Here is a 26,201-nt window from a genome sequence, read left to right as displayed (position 1 = left end):
AAAGAATCTTTCTCTGTTCAGATGGGATGGCCTGGCTTTGGCCATGTTCAGTGCACATACTGAGAGGGGCCACTGCACACCCTTCAAGATGCAGTGAGGGAATGAGAAAGGTTGAATAAGGGCTATGGTACATTTATAATCATGTAGGTTTTAGGTCCTTTCGAAAAACAAAATTTTATTTTACAGAATGGTGTTTATGAATTACATATAATGATTGGGGCACAGTAATATTTTGGGGTGAGGGTCAATGAGGGTCTTAGCTGGACCTGACTGCTCATCATAAATATCCCTTACTTTGGGTTGTGTCCTTGGGGACTGGCTACTTCTAACAGAGCCAGGCATCCAGATCCAGGGCTATTCTCCCTGAATTTGTCTAACATGACATGACTTTCTCCAGTTATCCTTCCTCTGAATCCCTAACCCAGCTGTCCTATCACCTCCTTCTGAAACCAGGGCCAGGTTTCTCTGCCTGTAGCCAGGCTGTGCCTCCTGATCTAGCCCAAATACCAACATGTTATTTCCACATTTTCCCTTCCAGGATCCTTCTGTCTCACAGAGGAAGTTCAGAAGCACCCCAGGCCCTTCCTGCTGGGCTGCTCCATCTCCCTGCTCTCCCTCACACATGCCCTACACCCCACAAGCCTCAGGCCTCTTTGTCCCTGTTGTTCCTGCTCTGTCCCCTTCTCTTTTCTACTCATTCTTCAGGTGTCAGCTCAGATGGTACCTTTTCTTGCAATCTTTCCCCAACCTTTTTTCTCTGTGCACTGAGATCCATGCTGGTCTGCATCTAGATTACACAACACTTAATGTAATAGTCATGGCTATTTATTTGTGGGTCCTCTCCCAGACCCAGCCATTAGTACTTACATTAGAGACTAGATTTTGTTCATTTCTGTATTTCCAATGTTCAGCTTGGTGCCTTCTAGCTCATCACAGCTGCTGCTTGATTTAATGGATGGTATCTCCACTTTCACTTATTTTAGGTAGTATTTGCATTCAAATTACTTAGCTTTTCTTTTACTTCTCATTTGGGGTCAGTGGTAACAGCACAGGTGTCCTATTTATCTTGAAATGTCTCCTGTGACTTACTCTATACTGGAGCACAGATTTAATCTTCCCCGATGACACTGATTCTGGCTAAATAAAGTGTAGTGACCTTAGATCCTGCCCTGCAATGCCGGAGCAGCCTGATCTTCCAGCATGCCTGTTGACAGCTCAGAGTCGGGCTGATTGTTTCATTTCTTTGTGCATCACTCGGGATAAACTGGTGCTATCTATCTTGGCAGAAGATGGACCCCAGGGGAATCTGGTGGGGGCCCTGTCCACTTAGATTAGCCCCTTGAGTTTCCAGCTCGTGTTTCCAGTTCGTGTCTCACTGCCCCAGAGAAATGTCACTTGTGTAGATTTCTCATGTGGGTGACTTCCAGAAGATGATGGCACTGGCAGGATTATCTCAGAGTCTGTAAGAGCTGTGGCCACCTCTTTTGTGGTTTGGTGGTTAGTTAAGCATGGGGGAAAGAATATTAGTTGGGAACTTAGAAAGAATAGGTTTTAATTGGGGCAAGTCCCCCAACTAGGTCAAGTTGTAGGTTCCTCAGATGTCAAATGATGAAGTCCCTGCTCCATTTTGCTCACAGGTTTGTCAGGGGATTATGTGAAATTATTAATAGTCCTTTCCAGCTTGTTGTGCTCTTTGAACTTCTTGGAGTCATTTCTTCCTCATGCTACCTAGCACAGGGAGCAACCCCTGTGTCCATGATGCCCACCTGGACTTTGTCCCTGTGTCTGTGATGCCCACCTGGACTTTCACCAGGCGGCAGGACAGAGCCACAGACATGATACCCATGGATACCAATGTACCTGACACCACCAATGGATGCTGACTCTGTCTCAGACACTGTGCTACCACTTGACCTGCATGACCTCATTTTCTCACAATTATTGTGAAAGGTAGGAACTTTTTTTTTTCCCTTATTTCAGAAAACTGAAGTTAGAAGAGGTGCAGTGACTTGACCAGGACCACAAACTGCTAAGGGCATTTCAACCCAGCTCTGCTTGACTCCAAAGTCTGTGTTCTTTCTGCTTCCTCACACTGCTGCCCAGGGACTACAAAGCTCCACAGCCCTCATTCACCTCATTCTCGCCCATATCCAGAGACTCAGCCCTCGCACCACCTCATCTGAAATACCATTCCTGGACCCCCACTTCTTCCCACTCCTGAAGGGGCCATTCCTCTGTGTCTCCAGAGCCTCAGCAGATTACACTTTTAGTTATCTGTAGTGCCTTAAGGCACTTCGGCTCAGTTGTCTGCCTTCTCAGTAAAATCTTGAACTCTTTCTGGGCAGAGATTGACTTTAAGTTCCCTGTGCTTCTCATTTGGCTGATGTGGAGTGAATGCTCTGGACAGTTCTGCTGAGTTCACGAGAGAATGAATGAATGAATATCTGCCTCCCTGGCTTAAGGATATGTAGGAAACACTCACTGCTGATGATCTGAGTTTGATGGTTCTAAATACAGCTTAAAAAAAAAGCCTTGCCTATAGTGACTAAAGGGCCTGGCCATCTACCTTTGAGATCTTTCCAGGTGACCACAAGGCACAGGCAGACTTGGGAACCGTGGCTTTTGAGAAGTGCTTTTCAAACTTCAATGTGCATATGAATTTCTTGGAGATTTTGCTACAATGTGGATTGTAGTTTAGTGATTCTGGAGTGTAGAACTTGAGAGTCTGCATTTCTGATCAGTTCTCAAAGCATACTGGTGTTGGTTGCCTGTACTTTTGAGTAGCAAGGCCTTGGAACGTTCCATAAACCACAAATGGTTTCAGGGCACGTGATGGAAGATGGCCTGGTTCTGTGGACAGAGAGCATTTCCTGGACAGGGACCATGTATGATCCACTCTGATTCCCGGTATCCTGAGCAAGGTTGGCACAGAATCATATCATAGACCTACTTCCAAAGTTTGCTGCAGGAGTCTCTAAGGACACGCATTCTTTCCTAGTTCCTCAAACATAACCTTGGCCCCTCTGGAAGTGACCTAAAAACGTAGAGGTCTTTAGGGTACCACTCTTGAAGTTAATGAGCTGAAGTCAGATCTTACTCTACCATCTTTCTGGAAGCTGCAGGAAAGTTCTTAGCAGGAGGTAAGAATTCAGGAGTGTTTTGTGACAAAAAGTAATCTAATCCCAGCTTATAAGTGAGAATTCTCTTTTTGTCTCAGAGTGAGGTCTGCATCATATACAGGAGTGCCCTTCAACCATATCAGGTGGCAAGTTGGCAGGACCTGTTGCACTGGTTCTTAGAATTAGTGGGAAGGGTTTGAGTATTAAAGCCACACAGATAAATACAGTTCCACTACCCACTTGATGAAGTGACCTTGGGCAAAGCATGTTGCTACTTTGAGCCTCAGTTTTTTCATCTGAGAAAATATAAACTTCAAAGGATGATTCTGAGGATATAAATTGCATGAAGGATATAAATTTCTGTGCATAGTTCCAGATACATTAAAAAAAGAGAAAGAGAGAGAAATGCTCAATGAATGGCAAAGCTGGTCACCTTGGCAAAGCCTCCAGAATACTTATGTTGGTGCATAATGGAAAAGCTAAGTATGGAGATGCATTATTGTCCTGCACAACCTATTTATGGGCACTTAAAGGTTCTGTTGAGTTAATACATGCAGCTAGGTTTAAGGGAGACTTGAGTTCAAGTGTATTTCTAACAAGAGGCTTTGAGCATTCCTCAGGGACCTAGGGAAGAGATCTGAAAAGAGGCAAGGATTCTTGTTCCCTAAAGGGGTCCAAAGAGGAAGATGCCCAAAGGATTATGGGTCTTTGTCCTGGACATGCCGAGCCTGAGGCCAAACAGCCAAAGGCAGAGATAAGCCCGTCCTGGGGAGTGCACACTCGTATGCATAGCTGATGTCACCCCTATGCAGCCAAATGCTATTACTGAGAGCAGCTGAGGCAGCTACTGGAGGACAAATTTCTAGAGGACAAAATTCTAGAATTTAATCTATCTCAATATTTACTGAGGGGTACACTGAGGTCTAGAGAGCAGAAGGGATTTGCCAATCTTCAGGTATCACTATTGAAACCGGGTTTTCTGTTTCCTGATAGACTTAGGAAAACTGGAACACACAAAATGGTTCCCTTTCCCTTCCACTTTGGCTCACTTTAGAAATAGTTTTTAGCACCTGAGAAAACAATGAATTGAAAGAGGGAAAGAACCCAGTTTTGAAATCATACAATGGAAATATCAAAAGGTCACTGAAGATCATAAATAAAAGAGACTCCAACCACTGCTCTTTGAATTTATAGAGGATGAGACTAGAAATCAGAAAGGCTGGGTGATCAGCCCAAGGCCATATGGCCCCCAATTTCCTAGCTTGTCACCTGTGTCTCAGTTGTTCTCCAGCCAGCTACCACCATGGACTGATGCTTCAGTGTGAAATGCTATGTTTTAATCCAAGATATTTATGGGAAATGTACTTTTGTTCTGCAAAACTGAAGTTGAGAGCAATGTGTAATTCAGTATCCTCCATTCAAATCTCATGGAATAGCTCAGATTTCAGTGTGAGGAAAAACATTTCTCCTCTGAGATGTGAACATATTTTCTGTTTCTGTTAATGCAAATCCTAAATGTAGTTCTATGTTTTCCTATTTACTTGCTCTGCTGCCATGAAATCAAGTCCACTCTGAGGTACAATCAGACGTGTTTCTTCTTTTTGACTTTGGTTCCCACTTCCTGTTTAATTTTAAGACATGTGTCTTTGGGTGTAAGAGAACTCAATTCCTTTTTGGGAAACATGGAGGCATCACAATCATCACCATATAATATGATATCATTGTATCATCATAATATCATCATTTAATTATAAGTTATAATATATTAGTAATTCTAACAATGTATGTATCTTGTTATTGTTATCATCATTACTGCTATGATGACCATTTTTTGAGCACCTCCTTATGCCTGAAAATGTTCTATACTTTGTAAAATCCCTTGTGACTCTTGTGTGTGTGTGTGTGTGTGTGTGTGTGTGTGTGTGTGTGTGTGTGTGGTGCTGGGGATTGAACCCAGGGCCTTATGCATGCAAGGCAAGCACTCTACCAACTGAGCTATGCCCCCAACCCCCATCCTTTGTGACTCTTACACCAACCCTTTGAGGGAGATTTTAATAACCTCAATTTAGAAATGAGAACTTCAAGAAATGAGGTAATTCTTTCGAGACCACCCAGTTGGGGAGCTTCAGTTTTCTCCTCTGTACATTGGATGTACTCACAGGGATCCACCTCACAGATGGTTTGGGGCCAAAATGCTACTCTTTCAGCTATACAGTGAAAGCTCTATTCATGTTAATTATTATTATTTTAAAAGAATACATACAATTATTATATAAAATATCTACTTATATAGAAATGGATCCAATTATTGAACTAGGGTCTGTCTGGCTCTGTTCATCATCTCAAAGACTTTCTTTTATCCCAACTTAGCACCACCCATGCACCATGTTGAACTAAACTACATGTGGTTAGCTCAGCACCACCTCTGTGGCTGTCTGAACCAGAGCTCTATCTGCTTGTGGTTAGTTTTCAAGTCACCCTAATGTGTGCAGGGCAGGGAACTCTGTTAGGGGGTAGACTAAGGCCACAATGACAGGTATCACTTTGCTTTGTGTCTGGCTAGACTCACTCCTGCTGGCTGTACTGCCACTCTGAGTCTATGACAAGCCTATTCTGTGACAAAGTTCCTATCTGGGGATTGTCCTCTGAATACATTCCCTGTGGCCTGCTCAATCTTTGCTAGATGATATCAGTGGATTGATCACAGGGATGATTCAAAAGCCATGGTACCTGGAATGTCCATAGAAGTGTAAATTTCAGATTCCTCACCTGATCAATGTGTTTTCAGAATTTTCCATCATGACCATCAGTCACTTGGCACAGTCTGAGTGATATCCTCATTTATGCTGAGAATTAAGCAGACTATGGCATTCAAATTACCATGTCATGGTTTAAATTCTTTCTCCTGTTGCTTCTATCTGTCATGTCCTCAGACTATAGGATAACCACCTCACTTTGCCATGGATTCAAAGAGTTCAGGCTCTTGCCACCCACTGCCACCATTATTAATGACTTCCTCTTATTGCCACTGATTATCCCCAATCCGTTCCAATCACCCAGGATTCCTTTGCCATTGAGCCATCTGAAATTGACATGTGTAGCTTACCATACAACATGCAACAAGGCAGGGGAGAGACAGGGAATTCTCCACTGGTTGGCTTACCTATGTCTGAAATCTTTATTTCTGACAGAAGACAGGAGAGCAGGGAATAGAAGAAAGAATGAGGTGTTAGCAGCAGGGTTAGAAGCATTATTAGCGGCCTGAAAACTTGACAGCAATGCTACTGTACAATACTGTAATAAATAAAGACTTAGCAGCTATGACACTGATATATTTTATATTGGATATTACTTGTCAGTGAGTTCACTTACAAGCAGCTACATTTCACAGAGGAGGCACGGTTCCACCTCACCCCCACTGCTGACTCCGGAAAGAGGACTAGCATGACACATTCCGCTGCCTTAACGAGCTAAGACACAGACTGGAACAGTAGCTTCCCTTCCCCGTATAGACGCGTTCCCAGTGATACACAGGCTCGCTGCTCTGTCTCTACATCCTCACTTCCCTACAAAGAGTTATCAAAATGTGGGAAACCTACTCACAATAGGAAACAGAATTGGAGATATGCTATATTTAGAAGGGAGGGCATGGCATAGAGAAACAGGCCTGGGGGAAATGATTGGAGGAAAATATATCAAGACGATGATATAATGATTAACTTAGTTTTCTTTCCAAACTACATTTACTCCTCCCTACTCTACTTACTCACTGTCTCACATGATCCTCACAACAGTGGTGGGAAGGAGGCAGGGAGATGATATCACTTATTTAAAATATATAAAAGTGGAGGCCCAACGAGGTTAAGTGTTTGGTCCAAAGTCGTACAGCTTCTCTGCCAAGGTGAGGCAACCCCCTGGTCCTTGGCTCTCTCCATTATAGTACATATATGTAGCTGAGTAAATCAATACATTCAGAATTTCTTCTGTCTTGACAGATATATATGCCAGTCAACCTCATAATAGAAGAAAGGCAGAGAATACTCCATTGGAGGCCTACTTCTCATCAGCCTGATGTATGATTTCCTATGGGCCTGCACATATGAGCTTCCATCTTTTGTCTCTGTGTGTGGGGGCAGATGCTAACACTTCTCTTAGTGCCAGGAGGCTGTCAGGGAGCCAGCAAGCTTTGCCCTCCGTCTCACACATGTGCTGTAGAATGAGATTCTTTCAAGCAGAGAATATTTATAAGGCATTAAGACAAAGTAGTCCTCATTGGGTTGGATGACAATTCTTTGGTGAGGCAGAACTGGGTAATGGCCTTCTGGATTTGGGTCTGCCATTCTAGAAGCTGGACCTTGGATAGGCACTTTAAATTCCCTGGGCCTCCTCTTTCCCACTTATTAAAGGGTAATAATAATAAAAACCTCACAGAACTGTTACATGTGGCAAACAGTAGGAGCCCAACTTTCCCCTGCCTGCATTGGAGAAAGGCTTTCAAGTTCAAGGGTCTGTCCTGCTCATGTAGACCCCTGCCCAGGAGACAGATGGGTCCCATTCCCTAAAATAATTGTGAAGGAACTTGGTGTCATTTCTCCTGTAGGGTGGGTGGGACTCCTCTGTTTCTAAAGCACAGCTTCTCCATAGCCCCAGAGCCCACAGTGCTTTGGTTCTAAAGAGATCTGGCTCAGGAAACAGAGAAACAATGCAAAACACGGAGGCCTCCCTGAGCTGTAGCTGTGCTGTGCACCAGCCCTCATGGAAGGAGGGGAAAAGGGTGGCCCAGCTGGTTCTGCAGCACCTGAGGAGCAGAAAGGCCCTGCCTGGGTCAGGCCTGTGGGGCCTTGTCTCAGTACTGGTCAATCAAAGGGAACTGCTGCAAACTCTGATGAGTGCTAAGTAAATAGGGTCAAACTTGGGCACATGGCCATAGGGGCCACATGGCATATGCCATCCATCCCTTGATTTTACAAAAGAGACTTGTGTGACTAATTTTAATCAGTTTAAAATTAGGGAGCAAAAAAGGTTCAATGGCACCCAGAAGTCTGCCAGCAGCCTTCCATGTCACCTGGATGCCAAGGACATCTCCCTGTTCCCAGGGTGGTTTGTCTTCACAGTGCACCGAGGGAGGCAGCACCTGGTTGATCTGGAGAGTGAAAAGTCAGATTCTGACAGACATGGATGGCACTGTCGGTCCCAGTTCTCTGGATCAGTGGATAATGTAGCTGGACCCTAGGATGGCAAGGGGATGTTATCAGGAACTTAGAGAAGGCACCGCCTTACATAACCTCAGCTCCAGGATGTTGGTGACATTTCCAGAGGGGAAGATCCTATGGATGTAGTTGAAGTCACCCACATAGAGGCTTCCATCAGAGCCACAGGTGAGGGCCACGGGGGCCAGGAGCTTGTTGCCATCTGCAAGGCCATTGCAGCTGGGGCAGGAGATGCTTCTCCGGCGCCCATTGCCCATGATGCTGCCAATGACTGGTGGCTGCTGAGACACAAACTGGTTTTCCCCATTCCCTTTGTGCAGGATTCCTGGGACAAGAAGAGAAGAACAGAATCATCTGGGAGCAGGAGGTGGGTCCTTCTTCCTATGGTCAGCCACAGTCACCTGATTTTGCAAGGTCCCCAGTCTCTGTCAACCACTTCCCAACTCACCTCTCAAGGCTGTGCCTCACCCACAGTGAAACCCAGAAGGACTGAGCAGGCCACACTGTTTCACTGACTTAATTGTCATCATAACCCGTATGAAGGCACTGATAAGATCACTATTGTACAGAGGGAATAGAGCAGGCAGCTCACTCAGGGCCACACAGATGAGAAGTGGACGAGCCCTAGAGTTCAGCTCCTGATAGTTCAGCTACCCTGACTCGCAAATGGGCTGCACATGGCTCCTGCGCCCTGATCACACCTCTGTGACAGTGTGGATTCTAATTGCTAGGTGTCTTTCTCCCTTTCCATCAGAACCATTTCAAGTGTGGACAGTATGTCTTTTTTTCCCTTCTGTAGCCCCAGGGCCAAGCACAAAGCCTGACATGGAGTAGACACTGGCACATATTTATAGAGATGAATGAGGTGCTCCCAGGAGACTGGAGTTTGTGCCTGGTTCTGCTCCTAACCGGCTGATCACAGATCTTGCACAGTCACCACACTTTAACTGCCCTGCAGCCCAATGGGGAGATTGACCTCAGTGACTGGGAAGCTTCCTCCCAGCTTATGTTGTTTTCATTCCAGATCATTCTTCCCCCAACTGCTTATTGTCACAGCTTCCAAACTGGCTACCTCTTGCCTTCCAGCCTGCAGCCTGAGAGGGTTTTGGCTTTTATGGGTCACACGAATCTTCTCTCAAGCTGCCACTTGTTAGCTTTGCCAAAGCTATCAAATGGATTGCTTCAATTTTTGATGTCGTCGAATGAATTGCTTTTCCACTTTAAAGTTGGTGCTTTTTTAGGTTTCAGGAAATCCTTTCCTGAAAGGTGAACTAGAAAGGTGAGGATCGAACTCAGTGCCTCACATATGCTAGGCGAGTGCTCTACCTCTGAGCCACAACTCCAGTCCTATTTTGGCTTTTCTTTATTTTTTATTTTTATGTGGTGCTGAGGATTGAACCCAGTGCCTCACATATGCTAGGTGAGACCTCTACCACTGAGCCCTATTTTGGCTTTTCTGACACATGTGGCCAAGGCTAATTTTAATCACCACTCACAGATCAGCTAATGAATTCCTGCCTCAGCTCTGTGGGCTCCATTTACCTGTTTCTGTGCCAACACCACACAGTTTTAGATGTTACAGTTTTCTAGTTTAACTTAATACCTGGTAAACTCATTTTCTGTGTTCTTATTTTAAAGATTGCCTTAGCTATTTATAAACCTTCATTTCATTATAAATTTTATAATTAGTTTGTCAACTTCTCCTTAAAACATGCTGTGGTTTTGACAGGCATGCACTGTACTTTTCAGCAGAAGGTACGTGACATGGTTACCATGTTTAGTTGTCCTACCCTGAAAGAGTCGGATTGAGTTATTATTGGAAGTACAGATGTGATCATGGCACTTGCCTGCTTGAAACCTCTCAGAGGCTTGACATTTGCCTCTGGATGAAGTCCAAAGTCCTAATCTACCCTGGGCTCCAGCTGCTCAGCCCCCAGCTTTGGCTTTGGGTACTCTTTCCTTCATCTCATTCTCTGCTCAAATCACAGTGGACCTTCTTCTCTCCAAGTACTCTTCTTGGAGGCTTCAGCTCTTCCACAGGTACTGTGCCCTCTGCTGGAATGTTCACCTTTTTGAGACCCAGAGTTATCTTGCAGACCTCTGAGACTCAGGCCAGGGATCTTCTCCCCAGGGATGCCCTGAATCACCGAGTGCTGTGTTCTTCGTGTGCTTCCATGGTGTCCTGCACCTCCCACTGTGATGGCGTGGCCAGTGCACAGCAATGCAACTACCTGGTGAGTATTTGTCTCTGACCATGTAAAGTCTTGAAGCCTCTTATTTCTGTATCCCTGGTGCCTAGCACAGTGATAGGCTGAGAGCAGGTACCCAAGCAATATTTGTTGACTGAGCTTTCTGTTGAACTGATTGCACAGGAACCCATGTAATTCAAAGTGTGTACTTTTTTCTTTGGAGGGCCCAGGGAATAGGACACAAGGTGACAACCTGGCCTGGCTCAAGGAATTCTATTATTCCACTCACCACTTTGGATGTTGAGGGCATGATGTTTATCCAGGCTCCATCCTCCAAGCTTGGATGCATCGATTTCATAGCCCTGCAGCACTGCTGTTCTTTTTTCCCATAGGATCAGATCTGGGCAGGATTCGTACTCATAACCCACAGAAACTGTAGGGACCAAAAAGAGCAAAATGCATGGGTGAGCAAAGTCCCTCTTTGGTCTTTAGACTTGTAGGCAAGGCCCTCTGCTTGTCTTTTGCAAAAGGAGGAGGAGGAAGAGGAGGAGGAGGAGGAGGGAGAGGAAGAGAAGGAGGAAGAGGAGGAAGAGGAGGAGGAGGAGGAGGAGGAGGAGAGAGAGGAAGAGGAGGAAGAAGAGGAGGAAGAGGAGGAGGAGGGAGAGGAGGAGGAAGAAGAGGAGGAGGATAAGGAAGAGGGAGAGGAGGAGGAAGAAGAAGAGGAGGATAAGGAGGAAGGAGAAGAGGAGGAGGGGGGAGGAGGAGGAGGCAACAATGACAAAAAGGATCATGTTTCTAACCTGGGAAATAGAACTATGTGAAATACTGATCCAATACTGACATAGTGATGCCAAGTTTTCAAAATATTTTTTCCTTTTTGATGAACAGTTGAACACGACTGGGAAAAGTTAAACAAATGTACTGAATACTGTCAAAGGACCATGGTGAATCAATTCCAGGGAAGTTATTTTCAATAAGGAAAATACTTTATGCACAAATGTCTTCACTGCAGCATTATTTATAATGTTGGAAATTTGAATTAATCTAAAGGTCTGAAAGAGGTGAGGGACTGAGCAAACCTACGCATGTCCAATCCAGGAATATTACACAGCCCATGGAAACTATGCCTGTGAAGACACATGGTGACATGGGGACGCTCGTGGAGTAATGCTCACTTAAAAAGACTGGCCTTCTTCAGTAATCTATGTGTGCCAACAAAATAAAGATACACAAGAATAAAGAAAGCAAATTCAAATATTAATAAGTAGTTGTATTTATTCATGGGATCACATGACTTTTTCTATCTTTGTCTATTTCCCAAATTTTTACAGGGAAGAAATCTGGACTTGTTTGTAATGAATACATGGAAAATAAGCTCAGTTGGGGAACTTTGGAAGCCAAAAGTTGCTTCAAGCTTTCCAAACTTGCAAATGCTTTGGCTTAACTTTTGTTTCATAAATCCAGGCCCCTCAGTAGGTACTTGGGATGAAGGCTAAGTACAGCAGGCTCCTTGAGTCTGGGTGTGTAAAGGCCCTGTCGGTGACCTTGTGAAGGAAACCAGCAGAGACAGAAATGTTATTTCTTCCAAGTGTCTTTCTGAATAGGCACTATTTTCCAGTGGACAATTTCCTACATTATGTTTAAGACAGGAATTAACAACTGGGCAGCCCCTTACAGTTTCTTGTATGTACCATAAAGATGGCTGACCAACTATGGTAATGGGGAACAGGCTGGCGATGTCCCTGTCACCTCTTCCCTATGACCCCGAGTCACAGTACCTCCTACTGTTCACCTGTGACCTCAGAAAAGTGAGCCCATGCCTGAAATTTCACTGTGCAGACCCTTCTTTTTTAATTGACTGTGAGTACTAAATATGATCATTTCAACTGAAAGATGTTTTTTTTTTTTTTTTTTTTCCTGAAAAGACAATAGATGTGGCGTGATCTACAAACGGGACTGCGAAGAGTGAAAGATGCCATGTTTGCTCCCAGTGTTCCTTTGTGGGACAGGTGGGAATGCAAACTGTAGTGAAGACCTGGAATAAATCTAGCTCTGCTCATTACCAGCTGTGGCTCCTTGGGAAATCACCTCACTTCTCTGGTTTCAGCCTCCTCATACAGGATTTCTGACTGGGGAGGCGGTTGTAAGGATTCACTGGATGCTAATGCACAGGGGGGCATCTTGCCCAGAGCTGGTGCTTGGGACAATCTCTTATGTACTTCATGCTCCTGCCTTCCCTTCTGTCCTCCCTCCTTCCTACCTTACCTTTATTCCTTTCTAAACACAACATGGCTTCTCTGTTTCCTTATCCTGCCTTGGCTAGGCAAAGGGAATGAGACTGGAGTATGGTTCAAGGTGAGAAGTTACTCCTTAAGGGCCTGGAGGATCAGCCCTGAGTGTTAGGACTGCTAATGACCCGCTCTGAGCCCTTTCTGGGACCCTACACTGACCCAGAAGCTGGAAGAAGTATAGCCTGCCCCTGGAAGCCCAAGCTCTCAGTGGGGCTGCTAGGTAAGGCCAGAACCAGCTTCTGCTTTATATTGACAAACAGACAGCAATAATAATGACAGAAAAACAACTTCTCTGATTGGGAATAAAGTCATGAGGCCCAAAAAGTCTTTCTGATGAAGGGACTATCTTAGTTCCTGTGCCTCAAAATGTGGAAGCAGCCCAGTTTCTTGGCTCCCCTTCTTTAAGGGTTAGGTTGAGGCAGGATGGCTGTGGGGTGGCCAGGCAAAGCCCACAGGCTGGGCCTTTGTGGCACACGGCATCTTTTAGCTCATCACAGTGCTTTTTGAGGGCTGTTTGGGTTTTGTAGCCATTTTTAATGTGGGATTTCCCACATTTAGGTCTTTCAATACATTCTTCAATGTTATGGATGGTCACTGAGAGACCTTAAAGGGCAGTTAAGACATTTTTTGATCTGAGAAGAAGAAGGGAGGAAAAAATAGTCAAGAAGGTGACAAGAGTCGCTCTGGGGGGAGGCGGGGGCGTTCTGCAGCAGGCGGCTTACCGAAGGCTTCTGAGAGCCCAAGCACCTTCTGGTTGTAGACGTCTGTCTTGTCCCACATGAAATAGTAGGACAGGTCGGGAGCTGCAGCAAACCACTTCCTGAAGAGGCGGCCCTCCACCGCCACCATGAGGTGGACCTTCATGAGGTTAAAGGGGATGGTGGGGTGGGTGAGGCTGATCCTCAGGACAGATTTGTAGCCTAGGGTGCGGCTGCTCAGGTAGCTCAGCCTCATCTTGCAACCAGAGATGGCGATTTCCTCTTGCAGAGCCTAGAAAGCAAGATAGATCACAGTTGGGGATGGTCACTGGATCACTCAAGGGAAGGAGGACAGCCATGGCCCATGGATTCTGGTGTTCAGGAGGCAGAGGATGAAATAGAGTGGAAGACGGTGGGCAAGGGGAGGAGGAGGAAGAAAAGAGAAGAGGGGAGAATGGAAGGTGAGAAGAGCCAGGAGGAGAAAGGGGGAAAAAAGGAAGAGAAAGGAGAAAAGAAATTGAGGGAGGAGAAAGGAAACCTGAAGACCGGTCTCTGGCCGGCCAGCTCTTATGTGGCATATCCCTGCATGAGCCACCACACCTCGATGAGCTTTGGCTCCTCCTCTGTAACATGGATGGCAACACGGCATCCCATTATTGAGAGAAACACACAAGATAATGCTTAGGAGACCCCTGGCAGCAGGCTGCCTCTCACGAGCTGTGCCATCCTAAAAGACTCATGGAGGCTCTGCAGCCCAGTTTCCTCCCTGGATTAGCACAGGGCTGAGCAAGGTCATGGATACGAAGTGGCCAGCACCTCAATGTTGGGTAGGACAATGGTGCAATGGGTGTCAGCAGAGCTGAAAGTGGGGGATCCTAAGAAGAGAGATCTTCCTCTCAGACTAATGTGGACAGCTGCTTGAGCAAGAAGGGAAGCTTCTCAAAATTTCCTTAAAATGAGATCTGTTTCAAATGGTGTTACTTTCCAGGAAAGTACACGGAGACTATGTGAGGCTGACCAAACAAATGACCAGGCAGAGTTAAGAGCTGAGGGTACAGCTTGGCAAGGATCAATGCCGAGGCCTCTGCTCACCCCCAGAGAGGCTGGATTGGCAGCATGGGGTCTCAGTACATATGGGATCCCCACAACGCTCCCGTGACAGATGAATGGAGTGTTGGGGAAGGCAGTGCTTTTTCTGCTGGGTGCTGTGGGCCCAGCCCAAGGTAGAAGAGTCAGTGGATGCCAGATAATCAGGTATGTGGCCAAAGTGGAGGACTTTTGTTAGCTTGTGGACTCTCTCTCATTAAAACATTGAACACTGAATCAGTCAAGGCTGGCATGTCCATTCAAGGGACAATGAGTATTTTACCTTGTGTGCACAGATAAGCTGGGCCTTTTTCTGTCCATCCCATAGACAGGTGGGAACATTTGTCCAAACCCTGCTCTCCAGGATACAGGGAATTGTAGGGGTTGGCCTTAACCCATGACAGTCTTCCGAAGTCACAGCTTGTAAGGCAAAGCAGGTGGTACACCTTGGTGAAGCATAGGCAGGAGCCAGAGCTATCCCCACGCTCTCATACACAACACCCTTCCTGAGTGTACCCTTTACATTTTGCACCTGCCAGCACTTGCAAAGGCTAACCAATGACTAAACTGGCAAAACCCTGGAGTCTGTTTTCATGTTTTTCGTGAGTCTGACAATAAGCAAGGTTTGTGCCCCAACTAGCCCTGTAGGCAGCTGGCTCAGAGAGCAGTGTAAAGAGGGTGCGACCTTGAACCTCATTTGTTCCAAAGTCCCTGCTCCTGGGAAAAATGTCTAGCTGGAGCAGAGCCAGGGTTGAGTAACAAATTAGTTCTCTCCAGCAAGTTCTGTCTCCACTGACAACCATTTCATAGAAAGGTCAGCCTGGTCATTGAGACAGGAGACAGGTGCTGAATCTCTGAAAAGGAGTGAGCTTGCAACCTGTGTGTGCAATGAGACTTTTCCAATGGTTGTATTTCCTTCTTGTGGGCCGGCATTGGAAGCCACTCAACAGGGTACGCACAGAGAGATGTGTTTGCTCAGCCAGGCGTGAAATACACACATAAATGTATAAACTCTCTGCTCTGCAGCACCAGGGCCATCCATTAACATGCACAGCACCAGAGTTCTCATTAGGCAGGCCAGGAGACCAGGGCTTCTCCTGGACTTCTGGTTGATACATCTCCCCTTCCTCAGGCCTTTCTTTCTGCCCCTGGAAACCAGCCTGGGGATGGTAGAGGACATTCAACTCAGGGGTTCTTTGTCAAGCCATGAATCCATCTTGATTTCTATCAGATTAAAATGCATTTTTCCCAATTACTTTCTTTTAATGATAATTAAGTAAAACACTTGCGTGTATAGATTTGAGCCAAAGCAATCCTTAATTGGCGTGAAGGCAGCGTGTGTTAAGTAATCTTAATAATAATAATAGCTAAAATTTATTGAACACTTACTAGGTGTCAGACGTGCTAAGTACCTCATACACATTCTTCTCATTTAATCTTTATTATAATGCTTGCTATTTGGGATCCCGTGGCTTATTCCTCGTGGTTCAACCTATTATTATAAATACTCTCAACAGAAATACTGAGAGAGGGGACACCCTGCAGGCTCTGGTAAAGGAAAGCAGACTGAGCTGGATGACAGGGGAAAGGGAGAGGGTATTTACTGTAGCCAGAGCCAGGTAGGTTGCAGGTGCTCAGGTGCTTTCAGTGTGTAGGAAAGGTGGCCCGCATGTCCTGACATCATGCCTATCAGGGAGTTTGGCAGCTGGATTCAACAAGATGGGCTGAGAGGGTCTGACCCAGACTCCAGAGAAGTACAGTCTCTGAGATCTCCTAAATGATATGCAGCCAGGAAAGCCGGGTACCTGAATTTCTGGCACAATGGGGCCTTTCTCTGCACAGGAGCTGGTAAAGGACGTCAACGGGGATGGAGACACAACGGGGTTGGGGCGGGCGAAGTTGCTCAGGTCGCAGCTGGGAATCTCATTCTCTTCATGCCGCATGATGATGGTTTCCATGACAAAGAAGCGATCCCAGGGCAGCCAAAGGGTGTGCTCCTGTGTGATGAAAGGCGCCCGCTCAAACCGCAGGATGATGGAGACACCACCATTTGTGACCAAGTCAAAGCTGTGTGGAGGGAGGGAGGGTGGGGGAGAGGAGGGGGGAGCAGGAAAACCAGGAGGATGGGGAGAAGAAAGAGGAGAAAAAATTACACAAAGGGTCTGAGCACTCAGTGAGGAGACTTAACACCTAAAGACTTGTCTGCAGCCACAGTGGTGACAGTGACTCCAGAGGCCTTTGTGGTTGCTGTGTTGTCAAGTGACTCACCATAGAAAATTTACCGGAGGCAGATTAGCTACTATTAAAAGAGCCAGTCTTCAGGGCACAGGATATCAACAAATCTGCTGCTGTGGTGCTCCTGGCGCGTTGGCCTTTTACCTGGGTCAGAGCTGAAGCCCGATAAAAAGTCAGCAGAACAAGCTCTGACTCAGTTGTTGGGAACCCTAAGCCTCTTCCTGGTTCTGACATGAACTACTGTGCAGCCTCAAGTAAGTCATTTAGCTTCTCTGATCCTCAGTTTTCTCATGGTAAAATGCAAAGGTTCAAGTGGATTATTCTTAAGTCACTCAGATTCTGTGACTCTGAATGATTCTGTGACTCTACAGCAATTTTGGCTCTGATTACGATAGATTATTCAACAAAGGCCTTTTCAATTCCAAATAGCTGAACACTTTAGAGACAATAAAATTAGAATCACAGCATTTTATAACTAAAAGGGGGCCAGAAGACTGAGTGGCACTGTCAGTTGAGATGAGATCACCATGACACGGCTCTGAGAGCTGATAGCCCAGCCTGTACACAGCTCCTGTGGATGGTAGATAGGTCTAAGCAGCACCTGCCTTCCTAGTGCTTGTTCCCTTCTCACTTGGTGGTTGCAATTCAACCTGGATTCACCTGTGCAGTTGGTTTGAGAGACCCAGGGTCGGCTCTCACCTTTAGTCTGATAAACCCACTTTATGGGATTGGGCCTGTTGCTCCAGCTTGCTTTCCCTTCCCCTAGAAGCTACAAGGGTTTTATGCTCGACTGCCCTGATCTAGTGCCCAATCCTGCTCTTGGTACATGGCACTCCCAGATTCACATCCCTAGGTTCCAAAGACGTCTATCCTGTCTATCTATCCTCTGCAGGAACTTTCCACCCACTTTCCCTGATTTCTATGCCACACTTGGGAAGAAGAAGTCAGGCTCCACCTCCTTCAATTCGTAATGACAGAGAAACACCAGGGAAGGAGCTCATTTTGGACCAAGAGTTCAGGTGGTGGGTCTCCATGGTTTTGGGGAAATATCCAGAGAGTGACTTTTCTGTTACAGAACTAAATAGCATCTGTGCTTTGACAGAACATTTTAAACTATCAAACAGAATTTTGGCCAGCATCAAAAGCTCTCTTCATGAGAGTCTGAGCGTGGGGAGAAAGAAAAGACAAACATGAGAAGTCACATTCTCAAGGCTGTGAGCAGGCTGGGGCATCTGGCTCGCCAGCCGCTGAGTGCAATGGGCTGGGGCCAGGCCCACTTGTTGGTGGGAAAACCTTGTTATGGATAAGAATGTGACTCCGACCCCAAAGAGAAGGCCTGCCTGGTTCTCAGACAAAGCCCAGACAGCTCAGGGCCGCCTGAGCATTGCTACACACTCCGTGGGTGAGTTATGCTCCCTTTCCAAGCCTCTATTTCCTCATCTGTAAAATGAAGCTGATGACCATAATCACTTGGCAGCATTATTAATTTGAGAGATGAGTGATAGATGGGAAAAGAACAGGGCCCCACACATTTCCTGGGTGTCATGCTCTATATAATCCCATTTTTCAATTCAATGAGCCTGAGCTGTTCCTCCTGTCTGCGATTCTTTCAGTTTTTCTTCATGACTCCTATTTTCCATTTCTTTAATGATCTCTTTGGCTAACTTCTCTGCTACTGTTTTGTTTATGAGCTCCTGTTAATCCTGAAATCTGGTCTATTAGCATGTGTGCAGGGGTGGGGAACTGCCACAGGTGTCATGGTGCCTGTCTGGAAAGTGGGGATCACAGACACATCAGTCCCCAGGGTTACAGTGCACTTGTATGTACTCTTATCTCCAGACTGTATCTCTGGCCTTATGGTTTCTCCAAGGATATGAGAGTTAAGAGAGAAGGTGGGTCAAGGAAGCGAGGAGAGAAACAGGCAAGATGCAACCAGCTCACATGTAACAAATGAAGTCTCAGACATTATGGGGACAGTGTATGACGACTTCCTCATACAGTATGCAATGTCTACAATGGGAAGTAAATTTAAGCCCCACAATGCATTGGTAGGAACTGCTCAGAAACACAATCTCTAAGTGGCAGTTATACTGGTCACTATGCCATAACATAGGAAGCTGATGCAGGGACTATCCCTCTGGGGCCTCCATACCTTTAAAGGGCAGCCCAAAGGTGCCAGAGAGTGAGTTTTCCCCAAGGGCCACCATGTTTATGCCAGACCCTGTATGTTTTTTGGACCTACCCTAGACAATCCTAGCAGGGTGCAAGGACTGATGATCTGTCACCCCATGAGTGACTGACAATTTCATGGCAAAAAAGAACAGTCCTCCAGGCTCCTTTTTGATGACTGTTTCCCAGCAGGTAATCATGTAGTGAGGACACCTGTTGCCTAGGAGGCTCACATGAGCCATTTCCATAAAGCCGAGAGCCCCAAACCAGCAGGCAGTGAGGGCAGTGCATAATGGAGACTCCTTTGCACTGTAGTGGGAGTCTGCACTGATGTGCTTCCTGGTTGGAATGTATGCAGGGCAGGGAGGGGTGGCCTGGCCTAGCCAGTTACCCCTGGGGGCTGGCCATGAACCTCTTCCAGCTGGGCCCCTTCCCATTTGCAGGGAGGTGGGGAGGCTCCCATGCCAAGCTTGCCAGCCCTGTCTAAGAGGCACACATGTCTACAAACAGATGAGCCCCTACTTCATTAGCACCTCGGCCGGGACATGCTCACATCTGATATTGGATTAAAGAGGTGCTAAAATCAATCAGGCTGGAGCATAATTTCCAACACAGAGTGAAAATCAACCTTATGGGCCCACAGTTAGTCAGATGGAATGCCACCACCTGATTTTATTAAAAATAGAGGACTTGTCACCACTGACAGCCTAAATATTCCACTTTGCTCCTCCTTCCCTGTTCTCCAAAATATTCTCATTGCCTATCCTGTCACCATCGCCTCCTTATTATTCAATAATTTGTAATTTTAGTATCAGTTATATTTATTATAGACTTAGTATGTGTCAGACCTTAAATATAGCAATTAATCTGAGTGGAGCAGGGAACTAAGATTTACTTATTTATTTTTATTTTTTGGTACTGGGGATTGAACCCAGGGGCACTCAACCACTGAACTGCAGCCCCAGCCCTTTTTGCATTTTATTTACAGATAGAGTCTCACTGAGTTGCTTAGGACCTTGCTAGGTTGCTGGGTCTGGCTTTGAACTCATGATCCTTTTGCCTTTGCCTCCTGAGCTGCCGGGACTATAGGCTTGTACCACCGCACCCGGCCAGAACTAAGATTTATTAAACACCTATAATGTGCCAGGTGTTTCCCCATCCATCATATCATCTAGTCCCCACAACCATTTTGAGAGATGGATAACATTGGGACCATTTAACCGCTGGAGAAGTGCAGGCTTAGAGAGGTAAGGAGATCTGTCCAAGAACACACATGTAATGGGGGAGAGCTAAGGTTGTTAAGGAAGATTTACTTCATTCTGCTGATAGTTCTTGGAGGAATTTAAGGTCAGAAGGTTATTACCTAAATGGCTTCCATAGACCTGAGCAGTTGTAGATGGAAACCACACAAGAGGAATAACTAAGACTTCTGGAACTGTGTGGTCTGTGGGAAGTAGTCCACATGATGAGAGTATTTCATACCATAATTCATGGAGCAGGATAATATGGATAAGGTACCCCATATTTAGTTTGAGGTTCACATGAAAAGAAATTGCTTATTTTATGGCCAAGGAGTCATAGGCTAGAGTCAGGCATAAGGTCATACCCTTGCTATACTATGACCAGTAAATTGCAGAGACATTTGAATTCAGGCCTTTTGGATCCAAGTCCAATCCTCTTTCTATGTGGCAAACCATGAGAATAAGGCCTTCACTCTTCCTGGCCCATAAAAAGTCTCCTACCTGCCATCTTGCCTGCTGATTGTATACCCAAAGAGCGGGTTATTGATGAAACTGATGTTCACACCAACAAGTGGGGTCCCATCTGATGTCATTACTTGACCACGGATGACACATGCATGCCTGTGGGAAAAGAAGAGAGAATGACTTGAGGTGCCTTCCATGGTCAGAGTCCTGGCTGGCAGGGAACTTCCAGAGGTCAGAAGACAGACGAATAATCACTCAGATGCATCTTATACCCAGGGGCTCATGGTAGTCACTCCAGATAAACAATAACCTCTTAAAAATATCACCTCAATTTAAGGTATCAAAGTATCCTTGAGAGAACAGCTCTTCAAATAAAACATAAGAATATCGTAATATTCCTAAGAATATCATATTATGCTGTAAGTAGAGAAAGCTGATTCCAGAGGGCAATACAGTGTAGTTATACATATGGATTTGGAGTGAGGGGTTCCAGGTTCAAATGCCAGCTCTGCTGCTTCCTAGCTTTCTGAATTGTGCAGGTATGTGACAATTCTTTGAGCCTGTTTTTTTCATACTTGTAAGCTCCATAAGAAGCAATGGCTATTACTGTCATTAGCTGTCTCATTGGAACTGAATGTACAAGAAAGTGAACAGGATAGAGGGTACTTGCTTTCATCTGGCATTAGTGAGAGAAGGGTAGATGTAGCATTCTGATGGGATGGATTCTGGAACCTGTCATCTCTCCCAGCAATCCACCCTGCCCCATTCTTCCTCTGTATTCTAGTCAGCAAACCGCATGCTTTAACTGAACATCGTGCCAGGCAAATGTTGCTTTGTGCCCCTGTGTCACTATAATGCTCTTCTGTCTGCCTAAAATGTCATTTCTGTAGCCCCTTCCCAACATTCTCATTCCTAAAGACCCACTTCAAGTGATACTTCTTCCCTGAAATCGTTCTTGATGTCCCTAATCAGAACCAGACCCTCTGACCCTCAAAACCTGATACAAACACCTTTAGACCATATACTTTTTTTTTTGTCTCCAACAGAACCTGAGCTCTTTGAGGGCAGAGTCAAGTTCTCTTCCTTTCTTTCTCTCTACAGTGTCTGTACTATACCTAACAAGTACTAGGTCACAGTTGGAAAAAAAAAAGTGGGTGGGGGTATTGAGCAAATAAGTGGGAAGTAGAACCTTTATACAGATAACTTTTATAAATTTCCCAATGTGGAAAACAAAGGAAGAGAAGATCTTCTCTACATGAAGCAGAGGCAAAGGCCTCTTCCTTTGGGTTGGCTCTGAAGATCACTCTGGGAGTCTTAGTGTTTGGAGAAGGGAGCTAGAAAATCATGGGGCTAGTGGAACCTCTTACTTTATAGAAGAGGAAATGAAGAGGTTACGTTATTTGGTCAAAGCCATGTAGGAAGTGGTATCGTACGTTATTTGGTCAAAGCCATGTAGGAAGTGGTATCGTAGCTTGGCATGACTTGGGGCCTTATAACTCTGGGTCCAGTGCTAGACCAACCTATTTGCCATGGGCAATTGGTGGGAATGAATGTGCTGGTTTCTGTCAGCATCCTAAGGATCAGGACACTGCAGACCAGCCCTCGATGACAAGACAAGTCTGAGGAAAAGATGCTCATATTACTGTGCTCAAAAAAAGAGAGAAGGCTTTTTTTCTGGCCAAGGGAAGAACCACTGATGAGGCCCATGGGCATTCACGAAGAAAGATCTCAAACTTTGTCCTTGCCTTATTAGGTACCCACATCTCTACCTTCCTAGAGTGATAAACTTTTCTCTGTTTGATGAGAAAAGCAATTAACACCAGGCTTGTAAGCAGCTGGTCTCACTAGTGTCAGCTTGTCCTTTCTGAAGGCAAGAACAACTACCCACAATGCATCAGGCACCCCACCCCCACCCCACTTCTCTCCCCACAATCTGGTTAAAGCTAATTCAGTCAGTGGTTTCCTTCCGAGGCCCTTGGTCTAAATGCAATTACATGACAAACAAGTTAAGCAGGCGAAACTCAGCAAAGACTTTTAGTCCTGCTCTGAAGGTCTCCCAATATATTTATGTAAAATTATCTCTCTACTAATGGGAAAGATTTATTCCATCAATTGTATTCAGCTGGTACTGAGAGAGGCTTTCTTTAATGGAGGACAATTTAATTTCTTATTGCAGGAACTTTGTCCTTCCAGAGAATTACTAACATATCTTATCCCCTGATGTTGGCTACTAGCCAGCCTTCTCCTGACATACGTATCTTCAGATTCTGCCTAGACAATAATCAGCCCTCTGGGGATGGTTTCCTTTTGGGAGCTACCCTGGCTGCTGCCCCTTATGTACATGCAGGCCAGCATCTTCTGATTTATCTCTCTTTGGGGATTTTCTAATAATTGGAAATCATTAAATCAGCACCATTTTGCTATCATGTAGCCTCAAATTCTGCAAGCCAGAGTAGATGAAATTTTAGCTTAGGCTCCTGTGAATTGCTTTTGGATTCTGGAGAAAATTAAGTCAACTCTATGTACCCCTGTAGACCACAGAGGCATTATGTCAAAACAGGCATTTGGCTCAGGAATCAAGTCCTAGAGAAAAACATTTCCATCCCCCTCTATTTGACCATGATTTTCAGTTGTCAAGAAACCCAAGTTTAACAGAAAGTCTTTCCTGGGACAAAGAAGTTGGAGGTGGGGAAGGTAGTTCTGTAGAGGCCTCTGAAATGTGTCTTGTACCATTTGCTTTTGTCTAGGGAGGTTTGAAGAGATGTGGAGTTTTCCTATGCTTCATGCATTTATTTATTTGATGCTACCAGTGGTATACTGGTAAGTCTGTTTAACAGTAGACTTGGGAGGAAAAAAAAAAGAAAGGAAGGAAGGAAGGAAGACAGACAAAAAAGGAAGGAAGGAAGGAAAAAATACAGAAAGGAAGAAAGAAAAACAGTGTGACTTGCAGCATTTGCCCATTGCTGTGGTGTAAATACTCCCATCATGGCTGATTTCAGGCTACCAACAGATGCCACTGAATACAGAGCTGGAGGGAGATGCACAGAAGGCCACTATACAGTATTCCCACCATAGAGATACAAATAAATAGTCCCAAATAACCTCAAAAGCAAAGATAATTATAAAATACATTGAAATATTTAGGAAGTGGCAAAATTTGAGTATTTATAAGCTTTTAGTGTGATTTAATTTTATATGATTTAATTATTAATAGTGACTGGTATAGCAGCCAGTCTAAAGACTTCCTAAGCACTTACTAATCAGTTCTTGTGAGCTGGTAAGAGCTGGCACACTACCAGAGCATTGACCCCACACTTAGGATTAGGTATTTGCTTAGTGTTGAGGATGTGGCTAAGATATAGCTGCTGTTTTATAAGTGAGTGTCCATAATAGAAGATCACCTTGTTGAGAAACCACTGAGGTGAGGAGCTAATCGATGTCTCCAAGTCACCTTCCCAGATAGCTCACATGATCCTCTTACCTCTAGTCCCACATTTGACCTGTTTTATTATCTTTTGGCCACTGTCTTGGCATAACAGTTTGGGGTGCTATTTTCTACTCACCCTTAGAGTCTCTTCTATACCGTTATTACCTCAGTAGGTTGTTATCAAATCTTCCTGGCACAACTAATCACCCTCTCTTCTGGACTTCTCTATACTTATTAAGTATTTCTCCATTCTGTGAGCATCTAGGATTATATCATTCACCTTCACAAAGTTGTCTCATGTGCTTACATGTGAAGTAGATGAGGACTGGGACCTCATCTCCAGTGCCTAGGGTAAGCATGGGATATTGTTTTCTTTTCACTGATAATGATCAAGAAACTGAAACTCAGAAATCTTGCTCAAGGTCACCCAGAGTGAAACTCAATTGTCTGAGCTGCCACTCAAAACTTGGACTTCTTACATCCAAGTCCTTACTGTTAGTACTGTGTCTAGATCTGCAGTTGTTAAAATTCACTTAAAAAACAGAAAACAAAACAAAAAAAGCAGGCACCTATCATGAGATGAGTCAGGTGCCATGTTAGGTGCTAGAGTTATAGAAGTGCATGAATCACAGTCCCCAGTTACTGGTAAAAAGCTCACAAAAGCTTATTTGAAATGCCCTAGTGTAGTTGTCTCCAGCATCAGGGAGTCAACACATGGGTTTGGCATATGTCAGGCAGCTGAGATACAAAACAAGCAATTAGGCTAGGTGAATTCTGCCAGGAGGGAGTGTTCATGCCAGGCCAGGGGGGTGTCAAACAACCTGGCATTAGTCCAGCTATGCTCAGAGCCTGACTGAGGTACCCTTGCTGATGGCAAGGAGGGAGAAGATACGCTTGACTGCTTCCTGAGGACAGTAGCCAGGTTTTGTTGGAGATAAGGCCATCACAAAATGGAATCAAGCAAATAAAAAGCCAACTGCCACTGTCACTCAGGAAGAAGACACAGAAGAACACTTCCAAGTTCTGGCCTTGGTATGACCTTGGAGAGTCATCAGAACTCTCTGAATGCCCATTCTCTCATCTGTCAAGAGCACTGAAGTTTTCCCCAACCTGGTATAAAACAAAATCCAATGCCTTCTGGGCTTGGATTTAGAATTAAGAATTTATGATCATTTTAATCTGGTGCTACCTGATCCAGCTCAAGTAGCTCTACTACAAGTAGCTTCAGAATTTTGGTAGAGTTCAATACAATGCTTATAACTCTTTCTGAATTGTTCTCTGTATCTGGATCTTTCTACTTGTTCACTTGAAGACTGCCTGCCCAGCCCTCAGGACCCAGCTGGAGCATTCGTTAAACAGCACACACTTCTGCCCCTTTCTAGGCTACCTTTGCACAAACTGAGTGCTCTCATATAATCAGGACAATCTTTTCTCCCCAGAAGACCCTTGAAGATGGGACCAACCACATCTCCCTCACTGCGCTATTCCTGGCATTGGGCATGATGCTCATTTCTCAGTGGCAAAGGAAAACCTCTGTATCAGGTGTTAGCCTTAGAGGTTTAAATGTGGGATATAGTGTAAGCTCTTAATAGATTATTTACTGAATAAAGAAAGATGTGATGTGTTTCTGTTACTTAAGGTGAAGGTGATGTCAGAGGACTTGAGCTACTTGACCTTGTCAGGGATAGGGTTAAGGGTGTAAGGGCTGGGTCTTTCTGTGTGGTCAGCCCAAACTGCCTCCCAGGGCTAGGAACCCCACCCAGAAGGCTCACTTGGCTTCAGCTAACATGTTTTATATGACAAACTTTCAAAAAAGGTCAGAAGTCAAGTTAAATTCATGATTCAAGGTATATATTGAATTCTTGTATATATTGTACAATAAGATAAAGAAGAATAAGAGGAGAAAAATTGCAGATTTCATTTTTTGTTGTTGTCATTAAATGAAGGCAGCTAATTAAGCCAAGTCTCATTATCCCCAATGTGGGGGCACCTACAGAAAATTAAATTGAGCAGTGAATATATCATTTATAGTAACTTTTGAAATAAATTTTGTTTTTAGAGCTCTATTCTT

At 45.0% G+C, this 26,201-nt stretch overlaps 1 pseudogene; it reads right to left on the bottom strand.

Moving 5' to 3' along the window:
• The window catches only part of LOC143389656 (teneurin-4-like), a 648,816-nt pseudogene that overhangs the window by 50,852 nt on the left and 571,763 nt on the right, over nt 1-26,201 (bottom strand).

Source organism: Callospermophilus lateralis, unplaced genomic scaffold (assembly GCF_048772815.1).
Source record: "Callospermophilus lateralis isolate mCalLat2 unplaced genomic scaffold, mCalLat2.hap1 Scaffold_169, whole genome shotgun sequence".
Lineage (NCBI taxonomy): Eukaryota > Metazoa > Chordata > Mammalia > Rodentia > Sciuridae > Callospermophilus > Callospermophilus lateralis.
The sequence above is the reverse complement of the archived record's forward strand: the minus strand, read 5'-3'. Positions and strand labels throughout refer to the sequence as shown.